Below are 17,500 nucleotides of genomic sequence, written 5' to 3'. Positions count from 1 at the left end.
TCACCTCGCTCCAGTCTCTCTCTCTCTCTCTCTCTCTCTCTCTCAGTTCTCTATTCTCTTCTGCTGATCAAACTCTCAGTTCTCTATTCTCTACTGCTGCTGAACAATCTCTGTTCTCTATCCTCTCCTTCTGCTGACCAGTCTTTCTATTCTCTATCCTCTTCTGCTGTTGATCAGACTTTCTGTTCTCTATCCTCTGCTGCTGATCAGTCTCTCTTCTCTATCCTCTTCTGCTGCTGACCAGTCTCTCTCTTCTCTATCCTCTTCTGCTGTTGATCAGTCTCTCTTCTCTATCCTCTTCTGCTGCTGATCAGTCTCTCCTCTCTATCCTCTTCTGCTGTTGATCAGTCTCTCTCTTCTCTATCCTCTTCTGCTGTTGATCAGTCTCTCTCTTCTCTATCATCTTCTGCTGCTGATCAGTCTCTCTCTTCTCTATCCTCTTCTGCTGCTGATCAGTCTCTCCTCTCTATCCTCTTCTGCTGCTGATCAGTCTCTCTCTTCTCTATCCTCTTCTGCTGCTGATCAGTCTCTCCTCTCTATCCTCTTCTGCTGCTGATCAGTCTCTCTTCTCTATCCTCTGGTGCAGATCAATTTCTCCATTCTCTCTCCTCCGCTGCTAGTCAGTCTGTCTCTTCTCTATCCTCCTCTACAGACCAATTGGCTGTTGATCAATCTACCTATTCTCTCCTTTCTCTGCTTCCGATCATTATGTTCTGTCTTCTCCTGCTGCTGATCAATCTGTTCTGTATCTTCTCCTGCTGCTGATCAGTCTGTCCTGTATCTTTTCCTGCTGCTGATCAGTCTGCCCTGTATATTCTCCTGCTGCTGATCAGTCTATCTATCCTCTTCTGCTGCTGATTAATCTGTTCTGTATCTTCTCCTGATGCTGATCAGTCTGTTCTGTATCTTCTTCTGCTGCTGATCAGTCTGTTCTGTATCTTCTTCTGCTGCTGATCAGTCTGTTCTGTATCTTCTTCTGCTGCTGATCAGTCTGTTCTGTATCTTGTTCTGCTGCTGATCAGTCTGTTCTGTATCTTCTCCTGCTGCTGACCAGTCTGTTCTGTATCTTCTGTTGCTGATCAATCTGTCCTGTATCTTCTCCTGCTGCTGATCAAAGTCCGTAAGGAAGATTGAGCTACAAAATACGCTGCTCCTCCTCCAATTTATACGATGGCAAAATTATTGAAGGTAACGCAAGGGAATCGGAAATGCCCCAGAGATCGAGCGGGGAAATTTATGCCTGCCGTTAAGATGGAGTGATAAGATAATCTTAGATTTAATGCCTTCGTTCACATTGAGAGAGAGAGAGAGAGAGAGAGAGAGAGAGAGAGAGAGAGAGAGAGAGAGAGAGAGAGAGAGATCTATTGTGAAAAACATTTACGTTGCAGAATCTCTGGTTGGTCTAATGTGCCAAAGGGTATTGCTGAATAACCTCAGAGAGTTATTGTTTGGTTTACAAAAGAGATAGATATACATATACATACTTATATATGCTGAATAACCTCAGAGAGTTATTGTTTGGTTTACAAAAGAGATAGATATACATATACATACTTATATATGTGTATATGTATATATTTGCATATATATGCATGAATATGTATATATATATTTATATATGTATGATCTTTTTGTATATAGTTGAGAGCAATGCCCTTCTCAATCCACCACAGTGATCTAACTATCAAAGACCCCATTCACTGCTTAGGTCAACTAATACTCAAACAGCCCACCTTTTCGTTTTTGAGATATATATAACTGTTACCTACAGTCCTTCGGTGGCAAAGTCTTCCAGAGGAAAAGATCTTTCAGGGGGAAAATTCCTTTAGGGGAAAAGTCCTTTAGGGGAAAAGTCCTTCAGGGGAAAAGTCCTTTAGGAGAAAAGTGCTTCAAAAGAAAAGTCCTTCAAAAGAAAAGTCCTTCAAAAGAAAAGTCCTTCGGGGGAAAAGTCCTTTGAGGGAAAGTCCTTCAAAGGAAAAGTCTTTCGAAAGAAAAGTCCTTCGGGGGGAAAAGCCCTTGGGAGGAAAAATCCTTCAAAGGAAAACTCCTTCAGGGAAAAAAGTCCTTAAAAGGAAAAGCCCTTCAAAATAAAAGTCTTTCGGAGGAACAGAAAGACACAAAAGAAGCGGAACTCCGAGAAGTCGTAAAAAGTCAAAACAAAGACAGCAGCCGGAGCAGATGAGAGAGAGAGAGAGAGAGAGAGAGAGAGAGAGAGAGAGAGAGAGAGAGTCATAGGAAACCCTTTTCTCTGAAAAGCGTTGCCCGGAATGTTGTAACAACTGTGAGAAATTTATTTGCGAAAAATGATGAAAATACTCAAGCTTCACAATTGGTTGAAATTACTTGAGCCAAAATAGCTAAAACTGAGAGAGAGAGAGAGAGAGAGAGAGAGAGAGAGAGAGAGAGAGAGAGAGTGAAAATTGCTTGAGACAAAATATCTCAAACTGAGAGAGAGAGAGAGAGAGAGAGAGAGAGAGAGAGAGAGAGAGAGAGAGAGAGAGAGAGGAAAATTGCTTGAGACAAAAATATCTCAAAGAGAGAGAGAGAGAGAGAGAGAGAGAGAGAGAGAGAGAGAATTTTAAACACAGTACTAAAAAGATAAGTAGTTATTAAGATTATCCCTGGAAAGCAATGTTACCTAATGGTAAGTAAAAGCAATTTTTTTCATTATCAATTACTCATCATCGTCATCTGCTAAAACAATAAATCATTATAGTAAATTCTGTCACAATACTTTTTGATAGATACAATCTTTGTAAAAGTTTGAATAGGACTTCGATTTGGAAATATAAATACAAGAGAAATATTATACGGTAGATTCTTGAATGTCAAGCAAAAGAAAATTATCGATATTTTAAAATGCTGAAAATATTAAGGTCTTACTCTCGGGATAAGGCAAGACCACTTAAAATGGTCTTAGGAAAAATTACTTGGTTCAGTGTTCGAAAGACTTTCAGATATAAAAGGTTTTCTCTCAAAGATTTCCAGAAATAAAAGGTCTTCTTCCAAAGCCTTTCAGAAATAAAAGGCCTTCTTCCAAAGACTTTCAGAAACGAAAGGTCTTCTTCTAAAGACTTTCAGAAATAAAAGGCCTTCTTCCCAAGACTTTCAGAAATAAAAAGTCTTCTTCCAAAGAATTCCAGAAATAAAAGGTCTTCCAAAGAATTCCAGAAATAAAAGGTCTTCGTTCAAAGACTTTCAGAAATAAAAGGTCTTCTTCAAAGACTTTCAGAGACAAAAGATCTTCTTCAAAAGACTTTCAGAAACAAGAGATCTTCTTCCAAAGACTTTCAGAAATAAAAGTCTTCTTCCAAAGACTTTCAGAAATAAAAGGGCTGAAGACCGTTGGTAATTGCTAGTTGATGTAACGGACAAAACATGGAAAATGAGCAGTTTGGATGACACAGAGACATGATGTGTATGATAATGATGATGGAAGATTGTGAGACACTCCACAGTTCACAGTTGAAGAAAAGGTACCTGTCACAATTGGCAACTTTGAGTGAAATATTTAGCTTATATATATATATATATATATATATATATATATATATATATAGTACATATACAGTATATACATATACAGTACATATACAGTAATATAGTTTCCAGGGGTCCAGTTCTACTCTACCCAGGGCACCTTGTCTGCTGGAATTATGACTAATAAGTGCTTCGTCACCGAAAGGATTCAAAACGTTGCCTGGTTTAGAAACAGCAATAGTCAGTGAATTTGACCATCCGGTTATCGATGACGAAGCATTTATCACTTATAATTCCTTAGTGTTATTCAGTGAATAGTGCACTTGGATATTATGGTATTTGTGGCTTGATATTTGTGAATATACAAGTGTGTGTATATATTTATATATACAGTATATATATATATATATATATATATATATATATATATATATATATATATATATATATATATATATTATAATCAGTAAGCTACAAACGTCCTTAATATCCACTTGGCTCTACTCCTCGGAAATACTATATTTTCATATATGTTACCGAAGGGGAATTTTTTAGTTGATAATAAGTTCGTCGTCCCGTGGGCTCGAGCCAGCGAAGGACAAGAACTCAGGACTACAGTGGACGCCTTAAACCACACGGCCATATATGAAAATATATTATTTCGAGGTAGAGCGAATTGATATTAAAGGACGTTTGTAGCATACTGACTGTATATGAATCACGGTGATGTGATAAAAAGTCATATATATATATATATATATATATATATATATATATATATATATATATATATATATATATATAAATATATATATATATATATATATATATACACACATATATATATGTATATATATATAAAGTTACATACTTAGTTTATTCAGACCACTGAGCTGATTAACAGCTCTCCTAGGCCTGTCCCGATACATACATATATACAATATATATATTGTATATATGTATGAATATAATTATAGAAATACATATATATAAATTGGCTAGGGGTAAAGGTGGGTCTGACACAAGTGTTTTAAGCGTTTGCAAGAGGGGGAAGTTGAGTTTAATGTGAGCAAGAGTATATCTATCAAGGTAAATGAAATCCAAAAGGAATTGAATTGTATTTTTTTAACATTGATGGTAGAAGTACTGAAGAGGTGTCGATGATATTGAATGAGAAGGGTTACATAGCCCATTCTCCTCTATGGAAGTGAAGTGGGGATTGTAAAATTGAATAAAAAAAATTGAAGCTGTTGAGATGAATGTTTATTAGTCCATGTGACCTGAAAACCGATAAAAAGGTGAGAAATGAGCAGATACTTAAAAAAAATTAAGTAAAAAGGTTAGAGTTGGTGAAAGGATGGATCAACATCTGAGATGGCATGTTCATGTGGAGAGAACTGAAGCAACTCAGTAGATGAAGAACGTTCGATTAAGTAGAGGAAGACCTACAAAGTACAAGATAAATATATTCGAAGGAAAGGCCTTACAATACAGGATTTGAAATACAAGACCCATAAGAGTGAGTGCAAGATAAGAGGTAAATGGTGCACTATATGTATGGGGGGTTCAACGTGCTGCTGATAAGCCTCATGTGTAGGTGTAATCAAGCAGCTTATGTCAGTTGATGTTGCCTGTGCTGCGAAAAAATTCATGATTCAGCACTTTGAACATAAATGTATCAGTGACCATCGTTTTGATTCTTCTCTGGAACCCTTACATACACACACACACACACATATTATTGACACACACACACACATATATATATATATATATATATATATATGTATATATATATATATATATATATATATATATATATATATATATGTGTGTGTGTGTGTGTTTGTGTGTATGTATATACACATACATATGTGCATATAATACTTTTTTCTGTGTAACAAAGTAATGAACTCGACGGTATACAAAAATTTTGATTAAAAAAAACTACTTGATAGACCTGATAAAAATCGTGCAAAGTACTGAAATATTGCTCATTCAGACCGAAAAAGGTATCCGGTATCTGCATGTATATATATATATATATATATATATACTATATATATATATATATATATATATATATATACTATATATTTTTATATACTGTATATACAAATATACAGATATATATATATATATATATATATATATATATATATATATATATATATATACATATATACGCACAGTTTTATGCAATACAGACCAGCAAGTAACAACTGCATCTCCTAAAAAACAAACACACAAAAAGCGCAATTTTTCAATCGAAGCAAACATGCGCAAAGCCTAAAAGAAAAAGAAAAAAACCTCTTTGAATTAATCCAAATCAATACAAACCTACCTTAGTTAGATTTAGAAGATTCTCTCGTACGGATGCTAAGATATTTGTCTTTGTCTTATTTCATTTTATTAATTTTCAAGGCTCGACCAACCACCAAAGGCTCCTTTTCCCCATCGACATCGATGAAGGCGCTGCTTGCAAAACGTGCAATGTGACAGATGACACATACACACACAAACATACAGGCACATAAACAAGCGATTTTTTGAAATAATCTTTCTTTCCGCCGTTCCGTCACCGCCGAAGTCGGCCGCCCATTTCGCGCAAAATGTCGTAAAACATCGCAGAATATTCCTCGGGGAAAAGCGTGAAGAGCTACGGAGGGCAGGAACGAAACCCAAGAAGGCTAAACGGGCGCGCATGAGACCCACAGCAAATAATACGCAACTGTAAACACTTTTACCCGCGGCTCGTGGTTGCAGAAGCAAGATGGCGTCGGCTCCGGTGCGCGCGCAGGCAGGCTGCTGGCTGCTACTCGCGGTCAGTTTAATGTTGCTCGGTGTCTTTCTTTCCTCTTTTTTTTTTTATGTCCGTCGGGCTAAGGACGTCATTATCGGCATGAATAAAGAGAAGATTGATGTTATTTTTAAATCAAGGGTAGTTTAATGAACGGATCTCAAAGGATTTACGAAAATCATTAGCTAAAAGACATTTTCTGAGCAAGGTAGTACTAAAATGCAAATTAGCGAGATGGGAGGAGCGTATGATATATCATTCTGGGCCAGAGGCTAATTTTACTACCAGCAGACATTTACAGGAATTGACTTGCAAAAAGTATCGCCCGTGCAAGGAAGTATAACATTGCAATAAACGAGGACACTGGCTTAGCAAGTTGTTATTGCACTGGGGTAACTGAACAAATACGCACCTAGGCCTATCTGCTATCCGTAGCAACCGGCTTGTTCTGTTTACCTTTAATAAATTCTCAGAAAACTCTCACATACCTTCACGAAAGAATGGTTTGTGTCCGGTAATTGTACCTTAATCTCCAGACACTTTTTTATACAGCGGAATTATTTTTCTGCTCGGCTGACATTATTTGCTACAGGTATTTTGAGCCATAAACCACTATTACCTGTTAATTGGAGACTGCTACCTTCCGAGATTATAGTATGGCGAACTGTAGCAAATTTTGAAAGGGAAAACTGTCGTGATAATGGATACTTAGAACTGATTTATTTTCCTAGTAGGTATATATATATATATATATATATATATATATATTATATATATATATATATATATATATATATTATATATATATACATACATATACACATACACAAACAAACTCAAAGACTTATGCCCAAGAGAATAATGACACCTACACCTCCTCCGTAATCCTTTCCTCTCCTACACCCCAGGTTTTGAGTTGGACAGCCCACGTTCTTGTTCCTTCGGGGGGAGCAATTTTCTCACACCCAAAAGGAAGGAGGGAAAGCGAGAGAAAATAATAACACACTCCCATTACCGACTTCCCTCACTAACAGCTGCTCCTGCTCCTGCGACTGCAAAAGTCTTCTCTCTCTATTTCGAATGACAATCGGTTTTTTTTTTTAGACTTGACGCCTTCTCGCTCTGTTCACTTGATTCTCGCTCGCATTCTCTCTCTCTCTCTCTCTTTATTTCGAATGACAATCGGTTTTCTTTTAAGACTTGACGCCTCTCTCTCTGTCTTTCAGCTTGCCTTCTCTCTCTCTCAGACAAGCTTTCTCTCTCTTTCTCCCTCTCTCTCTTTTGTCCTTCTTTTTGTCAGCCTTCTCTCTCTCTCTCTCTCTCTCTCTCTCTCTTCAGTCTTATGCCCTCTTTTCCTCTCTTCTCTTTCATCCTTACGTCCTTCTCTATCCCTCCCGCACTCTCTTTCAGTTCAGCCTTATCTCTCTCTCTCTCTCTCTCTCTCTCTCTCTCTCTCTCTCTCTCTCTCTCTCTCCTTTTCCCAAACGACACCCTACATAATCGATCTATTACGCTTTGATAACTCTCACTACCAACTTCGCCGAGCAGAAGACTAAAACCAGCTTACAATACCTGTCCACGAAGAATCGATGACAGCCGCCCGTTTCGTGTTTAGCTGTTGACGAAGAAAACGAGAATGGATCCCCTTCCCCGGCCCCCCAAAAAAGGACCGGTTCCATTCTCCCCTTCCCTTCTCCAACCCACCAACAACCCCCCACCCTCCCCTGCCTTCCTCAGGGGTCATCCCCATTTTCGGGATTTAGGTAAATAAGAAAGGGGGAACAAATTGTAGGTTCTCGAAGGTTGGTTAAACCAGGAAGAAACTCCAGTGGAGTATTTGACAAAAATTCTTAGGCTGACCACCTTCGATACACATGCAGAGTGTATGATTATATACTCTGCAGGTGTTTATACATGAAGGAAAACAGAACTCACACCCTCATATATATTTTTAAGCATATACACATCTATTCATGAACTCGAACGCCTTAAAAGTATGGCATTTTCACTTCAAAAAAGACACAGATGCATATCTGTTTATCATTAGGCCTACAGTGAAGGTAACCGGAGGAGGACGTACCAAACAGGGTAACTGCATCTGGCAACTGAACTTGCGGTTAAGGTGGGTCAAAAGTTTAGGCCTACTCGAAAGAATTTCTGTCAAAACTGTTACATTTACTTAATAGTAGAAGTTTGCTCTAGGATTGCATCACTTCGACGGAATCAAAAGGATTTTAACCGTCGGTTTCGTGAAAACGAATGGACTCATAAGCTTCCGCGTCTTGGAAATAGAAATTTCAAATCGCAGGACTTTGTAAGGCTAAATCCCGTTTCAATTGGTTTTGAGCCCTGAAACTCATAAGTCTAAGACCCCATTTCGATTGGTTTAGAGACTTGAAACCCATAAATCTAAGATCCTATATAGCTTGGTCTAGAGCCCTGAAACATAAGAGCTAAGACTCTATGTCAATAGGTCTATAGAGCCCTGAAACCTATAGATCTAAGACCTCATATCGATTGGTCTAAAGCCCTGAAACTTAAAGGTTTCAGACCCCACGTCGATTGGTCTAGAGCTTTCTGAAACAAAGATCTAAGACCCTATATTGATTGGTCAAGTGTCTTGAACAACCTATAGGTCTAAGGCCCTATATCGATTGGTCTAGAGCCCTGAAACCTAGAGGTCTAAGACCCCATATCGATGAGTCTACAGCCTTGAAACCAATAAGACTAAGACCACATAGCGATTGGTCTCGAGCCCTGAAAATTATGGGTTTAAGACACCATGTATATAGGTCTAGAATCCTGAAACCTATTCTAAAAACCTGAAATAAGGAGACGTTTCAGGCAATGCTGATTTTCAGGCCCATGAACTGAAAGAATAGAGAGGAAGTTTCTTTTCAGGGTAACACAAGATTCGAGTGGCAAGCGACTAGGCTAAACGGCTTGTGTGTGTGTGTGTGTGTGTGTGTGTGTGTGAGTGTATGAGTGTGTGTGTGTGAGTGAGTAACCCCTGCTTTTCTTTTTTCACGAAATTTATGTCTGACCGCCCCATTATTAGGGCGAGATTTATGGGCACCGAAGCCGATTTCCCGGGCAAGACCCGTCACCGACACCAACCTCAACCACACAACGGCCTGCGATTATTTCTTCTTTCTTCTTCTTTCTTTCTCTCTCGCTTCGCCGTGTAACTGACAGATATGAAAGAGTTTTGTTACTATGGAAAGATCCGTACACGCACACACACACACAAACAATTAACTCGAAAAAATAATTTTCGGTTGTACTTCCTACCAACTGTATTATCTGCGTTTACATATTTTTACTTATATTTCCTAGTTTATATATTACATATTTTGACCTATATTTCCTACAGTTTATATTATATATACCATAGTTTCAAAAACTAAAACTCATCCACATTCATATAGAAAGTGTCTACGTATGTGAGAGAGAGAGAGAGAGAGAGAGAGAGAGAGAGAGAGAGAGAGAGAGAGAGCGAGAGCGGGTGGGTGTAGACCGAATGTGTCACTGAGAAAACATATTTGAAACTGCGGTGAACATTATCATTTACATTATGCACCAAGAATTTCTGCTTTAACAAATAAACAGCTGACCGAATATAAAAAATTCAGATTTTATTGCCTTGTGATATACCATCATTTGAACCACCTTACATCGGCCTAGTTTCTGAAAGCAAGTTAATATGACTATATCATGTTTCTATTAATTACAAATATGTCAATATTTCTTTTTTCTATCTTGCTTAAGTGTTCCACCCTATGGATTTATTCCTTTTTATAAGTAATTCTTAGAATCCCACCGAACCTCTTTTAAGTTTACTAATGACAATGCATATCTGATCCCTTCCCTCTCTATGCAATGGTCCGTTTTCCTATCCACTATCTTTCGTCATCTTTATCAGTGTTCTTCTTTGGTCTACAGTTTCTCCTGTCCATGTTTTTGACATTAATTTATCCCTCCTAGTATTATCTCCCTGGGCTATCACTTATCATTTTTATACTCAGTCTCAAATCAACTTCATTTAGCTTAATAATAGAGATCTCTCCTTACAATAAACTTCAGAGCCTCTCATTTATTTATTCATGTTTACTGAATTGAATATAGAATTTAGGGCACTGGGACCTATGAGGTCATTCAGCACTGAAAAGGAAATTGACATTAACTGGTTTGAGAGGTGTAACAGGAGGATAACCTCGCAGTTGCACTGTGAATCAGTAGTTAGGAGAGGATGGAAAGTAAGATGGAAGAAAGTGAATATGAAAGGAGGTACAGTAAAAGGAACGAAAGGGGGTTGCAGCTAGGGGCGGAAGGGAAGCTGCAAAGAACCTGAAGTAATGCCTACAGTGCACCGCATGAGGTGCACTGTTGAAGTTTACTGTTACCTTTGTTTACTACACACAGTGCTTTCGATTTTCAGCAATTATATTCTTCTTTTGCCAATTAAGCTAAAATTCTATCTCTCTTCATTATCAACATTTCCAGTGGTCCGACTATGTCCAGACGAATTTCAGACTTGGTTATTATTATTATTATTATTATTATTATTATTATTATTATTATTATTATTATTATTATTATTAAGATGAACCCTATTCATATAAGACAATCCCACAGGGGCCACTGACTTGAAATTCAAGCTCCCAAAGAATATGGTGTCCATTTGAAAGACTTAACAGAAGGTAATAGGAAATGCAGAGAGAAGAGATCAGTGTTTAGAAAAGAAAAATAGATTAACAAATTAATAAATGAATAGATAAAAATGTAAGTAAATTATAAAATACAAGGAGAAATGTTTAGGGTAGTAATGCGTTTCATCTTCGTTTGAACTTCTGAGGTTCCAGTTGAACAATATCCTGAAATTGATCAACTGCTGTAGGGTAATGAAATCTGTCATTCATCGTCCCAGACGCACAGATATAAAAACAGCCTGTCTGGAGAAGATAAACACTCACTGTTACCAAGCAAACATATTTATTTCTCTGATACCAACGTTAATGATACTTCATACTGTCAACCTTTCCTAGGACGGGTATATAACCAACTAACAAGAGGTCTGATTTTTTTCAAGATAAGGTGAGTTAAATTACTCTTTGCCTACCAGATGCGAGGCTGCCTTTCAGGTTTTGTACTTAAATGCTGTTTCTGAGTAATTTCTTCCATCTCGAAGCTGGGTTTGTTTCGTTAGTTTCAGAATATTGATATTTTTTTTTTTGAAGGTTCAGACTCTTTCCAATATGGCTGATACGAAAGCAGGAGCCGCCTACTCTATCCTGTTGCTAAACACACTCTCCATTGAAGGTTAATGTTTCCTTATAAAATGGAGAGAGAGAGAGAGAGAGAGAGAGAGAGAGAGAGAGAGAGAGAGAGAGAGAGAGAAAATAAATTTTCACAGGCCACGAAAACGTATTTACGATCCAACCTAAGCATTATGATAATGGTTTAATGACCTTCTCTATCAAAGCCTTTGAAACTTGTTTTTTAAACCATAAGACGATGGCAATCAAGAACAAGCTATTTTTACCCCGCCTCCCCCCCCCCACGATATAAATAAGAAAAAACACCTTAAGACATACTACTGTAGATGAATTACTTCACTAGACAGATATATAGGGAATTACTTATAAAAAAATAAAGTGCTATCATACATGGACAAAAATTAATATCAAAATACTTAATTGTTGCTTCAGTATCTGCCATTTTTCTTCTGTTTCCTCTCAAAATATGTGCTAACACTGCAAATCATTTCCATATTGTAGTGACAACTCAACCAGTTGCAAGATTCTATTCAACCCAGGTAGTCTACATGAAAACTGTACTGCAATTGAGCCGATAGAATAGCATGATTACAGAGAATTACCACAAAAAATTATTTCTTGCTATATCTAGCAGATGTGAACAATAGAAAATTTGACAATTTTTTAAAAATTGTAGCGAAGATTAACGTCACAAAAACCTAGGAAGGAATAACTTGAAAACAACAGTTCCTTATCAGTGTTTTCACGCTGCATAGTCCCTAAAATTTTCAAATGGCTAAGTAAGAAATTATTTTTATCAGCATGAAAACAATGACTTTAAAACTAGGTTCACAAAACTGTGATGAATTATTAAGCAACTTGGAGTAAGGAATCCGCAAGATTTAAAAGCAATTTCTATAGATTGTTTAATCATACAGCGATAAAAAATTCAATCATTATTCGCCGATCACTTATATAAAACTGAAAATACAAAACTATTCAGTGAACCTTACTTATTAAATAAAAACTGGTGATATTTTTCCTAGAGACGTGTGACTTTTATTGGTAAAAATCTTTGGTATTTTTCCTAGTCCTGTCGCAACCTTGCCTAAAATTACCGGCATCAATGATAATGCCATGCAGACATAACAGTACTTTTGGCAGTGTCATTTCAATGTAAAGTGAAACTGTGAGTGGTCATGACCTGCTTAGTTTATAACAAACACTTATTCTTAGACCCTGGCACTATCAACGCTAACTGAAATGCCTACTGAAACAGAATTTATGGAAGATGGCCAAACGAGATGTCTTCTGAAGATCGTCCAAATCATGATTACTATTTCTTGAAAAAGGAACAATACTTTGAGCAATGCTGTCTAAAATGTAAAGATGCATCCTCTACCCTTATTTATACTCCAATAATCCTATCAGTATAGTAAAGGATAAAAGCTAAAATCATCGTGGAACAATACTGCCCTAAAATGGAAAACTGCAGTATCTGCGAAATTTTCGAACTTCAGATATGCCACCTACTGGGCTCGTGAGACACTAATACACAAGTTACTGCAGTTTCGGAATGATTCTCCAATGCTTTCCACGAGTATTTAGGAGGTCCCATTTGCAGTCTGCAAAATCAGTAGTAAGGCAAAGGAGAACTGCAATATCTACCATTTTTCTCAGTTTTTTCTTTGAGATTGACTCAACCTCTGTCCCATAATGAAATAACAAGGTACTGGTTTATCGTCTTAGAAAAATGATCTCTTTCAATCAGGAGTTTGATCAGCTGACTATACAGTAAAAGAGAATCCCAAAGTTTATTGGAGAAAAGGGTAAATAACACATGCAAGGTTGACACTTTAACAATAACAGAATTCAGCTTGACATTCAAATACTTTCGTCTCAGAACAGAATCAAGCTTTTCACACACACACACGCACACACACGCACACACGCACACACGCACACACGCACACACACACACACACACACACACACACATATATATATATATATATATATATATATATATATATATATATATATATATATATATATGATGAAGAAAAAGTTGTTGAAGGGCTTTTGGAAATAAAACCTCTCAGACACCTTAGTTTATACTGCAAAACAATGGGTAGGTAATATATTTGCGTTCTAATGCCTACTTTATATAAACAATCAACAATTAGTTGGGGACTGATTTGGCTGCAACTCTTTATTACCTTCTCGGCGAAAGTTTACACTTAGCAAGCAATGAGTTAGATATCCAAAATTAACATGAAAATGTAGCCACTAACATTTGTATGCCCGTACCTAATATCCCATGTTTGCATATCTCCACAATAACTGATGTAGAGAAACAAATTTGTTTTTCATGCCTAAGCATCTTGATTACTTTCTTTTATACTGCAAAGGATAGATAGCCTAAGCTAACATTAAATAAAACAAAAAATACTGGATGATTATACCAGCTAAATGCTCATCCAGAATAGACATTGTCAATATAGTATGAATTCGTAAGGTCTTCGTTTGCAAGCACGATTCCAAAAAAAGACAATTTTGAGATTAATTAAGAATATTTAATGGGAAACGAACGTCTATATAATGCATTGCCTAAAATTTTAATAACTAATCTATTTCACGAATCACTGTTAGGTTCCATCTGCATATTTGTTAATACAATAAGGAACATTTTTACAAAGTAACTTCATTATTAAAGTCCTCAAGTGGTATATATTTTATATATCTGTCTTCCAATAATTAATTATTTAATGCTCACGTAACACCAATTCGCAATCCTTAAGGTGCATAAATGTTACTAACAATTTTTTTTTATAGAAGGGTGGAAGCGATGTCGTTTTACATCAGTTTACGGTAAATAATAGTTTTCTATAAATGCGGTCGATGATATATAAAGAAAACTAAGAAACTGCCATTTTATGGGTATCTGCAGTAGACTCGACAATCTTATGATGTTAGATAAATCGTTGATTATTATAAACGGCAGACATAATACAACGAAATTCTAATCAATTATCTTTTATATTAATATATTTCAACACTTTAATATAACGCAACAACTCGTTAGTTTAGTACAGGCAAAGAAATATTACTTAATACGAACAAATGCCCAGAACTTCTCGCAATATCTATAAGCATACTCAACCACTAAACAGTGCTCAAATAAACATTACCTTATCTTCTAACAGCATGGTAGAGTTGTCACCTCCTTGTCCCTGGTAGATTTGGCCTCTTCATACCTCTGAGAAAGAAATAGATAGAAGGTTAATCTCATGTCTCTCTGATCAAGCATTTTATTGTGAGATTAAGGAAGCCTGTGGTACTTAACCTTTTGCAGTGCCCGTATCCCCTGATACCTCAGACCACTTTCTTGTACCCCTATCCAATATAAATACAATACAAACAAATGAAAAGGATTAGTGATACAAACCTTGCTGGCTATCATGTCTCGTACCCCTTGGGGGTACAGGTACCCCAAGTTAAGAACCACTGAATTAGGCCTACAAGCGTACAAGTTATATTTGATCGTGAATTTAATTTTCGTGTAGGTTATTTCTTTAAATGAAAGTGAAACAGATCTTAATTTAATGCAAATATCCCTTTCATACATTAATCTGGACCGAAAACGACATGGCCAGAATATTCTGTCCAGCGTTGCTACATCAAAGTTAAAAAGGGGATCTAAAAGACTAACATAAAATACTTTCACCTATTACATGACTACAACATGAATTAATAATAATGAAACAGTTTTGTATAGAAAATAACAGAAACACGATAACTGGAGATAAGTCAATTTATTCACATGGAAATAATTCATCATTAGTTAGCGTCGCAAGATAATGGACCCTTGTCACACACCTGTATCCCGCACAGATGGAATGACTTGCATTTTTTATAGATCGTATGTTTCATCCTTTTTTAATACTCGATAAACGTACCATTCACCAGTAACATTGTAGCTAAGTAACGTACATTAATATATCTAAAATCCGGACTGTATGCTGACCACGATTTTTCTTTCGTACTCTACAAAATTATGTCCATTGAGAAACAAGAGGGAAAAGAACAAGGGAATTTCTAGATTTTAATCAAGAAAAATAATAATTGATATTATGACTTACGCAGTTTTTTAGTTTTCTGTAAAAGAAAACTACTGTGCCGGCTTTGTCTGTCCGTCCGCAGTTTTTCTGTCCGCCCTCAGATCTTCAAAACTACTGAGGCTAGATGGCTGCAAATTAGTATGTTGATCATCCACCCTCCAGTCATCCAACATGCCAAATAACAGGACTCTAGCCTCAGTTGTTTTTTGTATTATTTAAGGTTAAAGTTAGCAATAATCGTGCCTCTGGCAACGCTATAAGCCAGGCCACCACCGCACCGGGCCGTGGTTACAGTTTCATGGGCCTCGGCTCATACAGCATTATGCCGAGACCGCCGAGCGATAAATCTATTTTCGGTGGCCTTGATTATACGATGTAGCGGCTGTACAGAAAACTTGATTGCACTGATGAAACCTCGGTTAGGCGGATTTTTTACTTAAAAAAAATTTTTTTTTTTTTTAGGCTTTTAGTAAAATTGATGGGAAGGTCCCACAGCTGAATTAATTGTCGTACTGTCTTCAACCACTACCTCCATGAACTTGATAACTTTCAGTTGTGGGGTTTGGTGTCATTAACGCTTATGAACGCTACTGAACCTTTTGTAGGACAAGCCAACAACATTTCACCCCTGTAGGGGGGTTAGTGCTGTCAGTGCACCTTACGCGGTGCATTGCAGCATTACTTAAGATTCTTTGCAGCGTGCCTTCGGCCCTTAGCTGCAGCCCCTTTCACTCCTTTGACTGTACCTCCGCCCATATTCTCTTTCTTATAAGTTTCTTTCTACCCTCTCCTATCCATTGTTTCATAGTGCAACTGCGAGGTCTTCTCCCTGTTACACCTTTCGAACCTTTCTACTCTCAATTTCCCTTTCAGTGCTGGATGACCTCATAGGTCCCAGTGCTTGGCCTAAATTCTATATTCTGTTCCATTCCAATAACATTTCACACAGTCAGTGGGAATGTAACTGATATGCATGACGATAAAGAACATTAAAACGAAATACGAAAATGCGACCATTGACAATACATCACCTAAAGTATAACTGCACTAAAACCGGGATGAATATTTACTAAGGCGGCCATGATGAAACAAAGATACTGTAAAGGGGACTCTTGAGATTATCCGACTAGAATTAAAAAGTAATAAAGAAAACGTAGAAAAACTAAAAAGTTTATAAAGCATAACAACAACATAACTATAAATATTGATGGACAAATAAACGAGAGCTTCCTGATGGACTAAAGATTGCCTTCAAAAATCAACACGGAAGATTAAAACAAAATTAGGTTTAGCTGTAAAGTAACGAAAGAGGGCAATATGCTATTCAGAGAGCTAGATTAGACTCCCTTGCAGTAATACCTAGAAGTGGGTAAGTAATATTTTAATTTGTAAATGCATCGTATAACTGCTTTTGCTCCTGAGGATTTGACAGTCAATAAGATTTGATATGACGTGTAAATAGGCCTAACGTTCAGCCAAGCTACTTTCAACGAGAGAGAGAGAGAGAGAGAGAGAGAGAGAGAGAGAGAGAGAGAGAGAGAGAGAGAGAGAGAGAGAGAGAGAGAGAGAGAGAGAGAGAGAGAGAGAGGCAAATACTTTGGTATGGTAATTGCGTAAGTTGATATATGGCTTAAAAAACAAAAATGTTTTTTCCAGCTACCACCGAGTACTCGTCGTCGAATTAATTTAGTATAGTTAACCATTCACGAAAAGGAAATACGTTTTCTATAATTATAAAACTTAAATTTACTCAAAGAAAACGTTAACCTCTTGGCGCATGGAATCTATTCATAAAACACATAATAGAATTTCTATCACTTTACAACTTCAAAACAATGGAAATT

The 17,500-nt window shown here is 36.9% G+C and overlaps 1 long non-coding RNA gene across 2 annotated transcripts in view; it reads right to left on the bottom strand.

Moving 5' to 3' along the window:
* The window catches only part of LOC136847854 (uncharacterized), a 200,426-nt gene that overhangs the window by 125,508 nt on the left and 57,418 nt on the right, over nucleotides 1-17,500 (bottom strand). Inside the window, exon 2 of one of the 2 annotated variants that reach the window (XR_010855869.1) lies at nucleotides 14,727-14,794. This is a non-coding gene — a long non-coding RNA (uncharacterized lncRNA). Of the gene's footprint in view, nucleotides 1-5,824; nucleotides 5,959-14,726; nucleotides 14,795-17,500 lie in introns of those variants that run through there. The other variant, XR_010855870.1, reaches the window with a different exon arrangement.

This window comes from Macrobrachium rosenbergii, chromosome 17 (assembly GCF_040412425.1).
Source record: "Macrobrachium rosenbergii isolate ZJJX-2024 chromosome 17, ASM4041242v1, whole genome shotgun sequence".
NCBI lineage: Eukaryota > Metazoa > Arthropoda > Malacostraca > Decapoda > Palaemonidae > Macrobrachium > Macrobrachium rosenbergii.
This window is presented reverse-complemented; position numbering and strand designations above follow the sequence as displayed.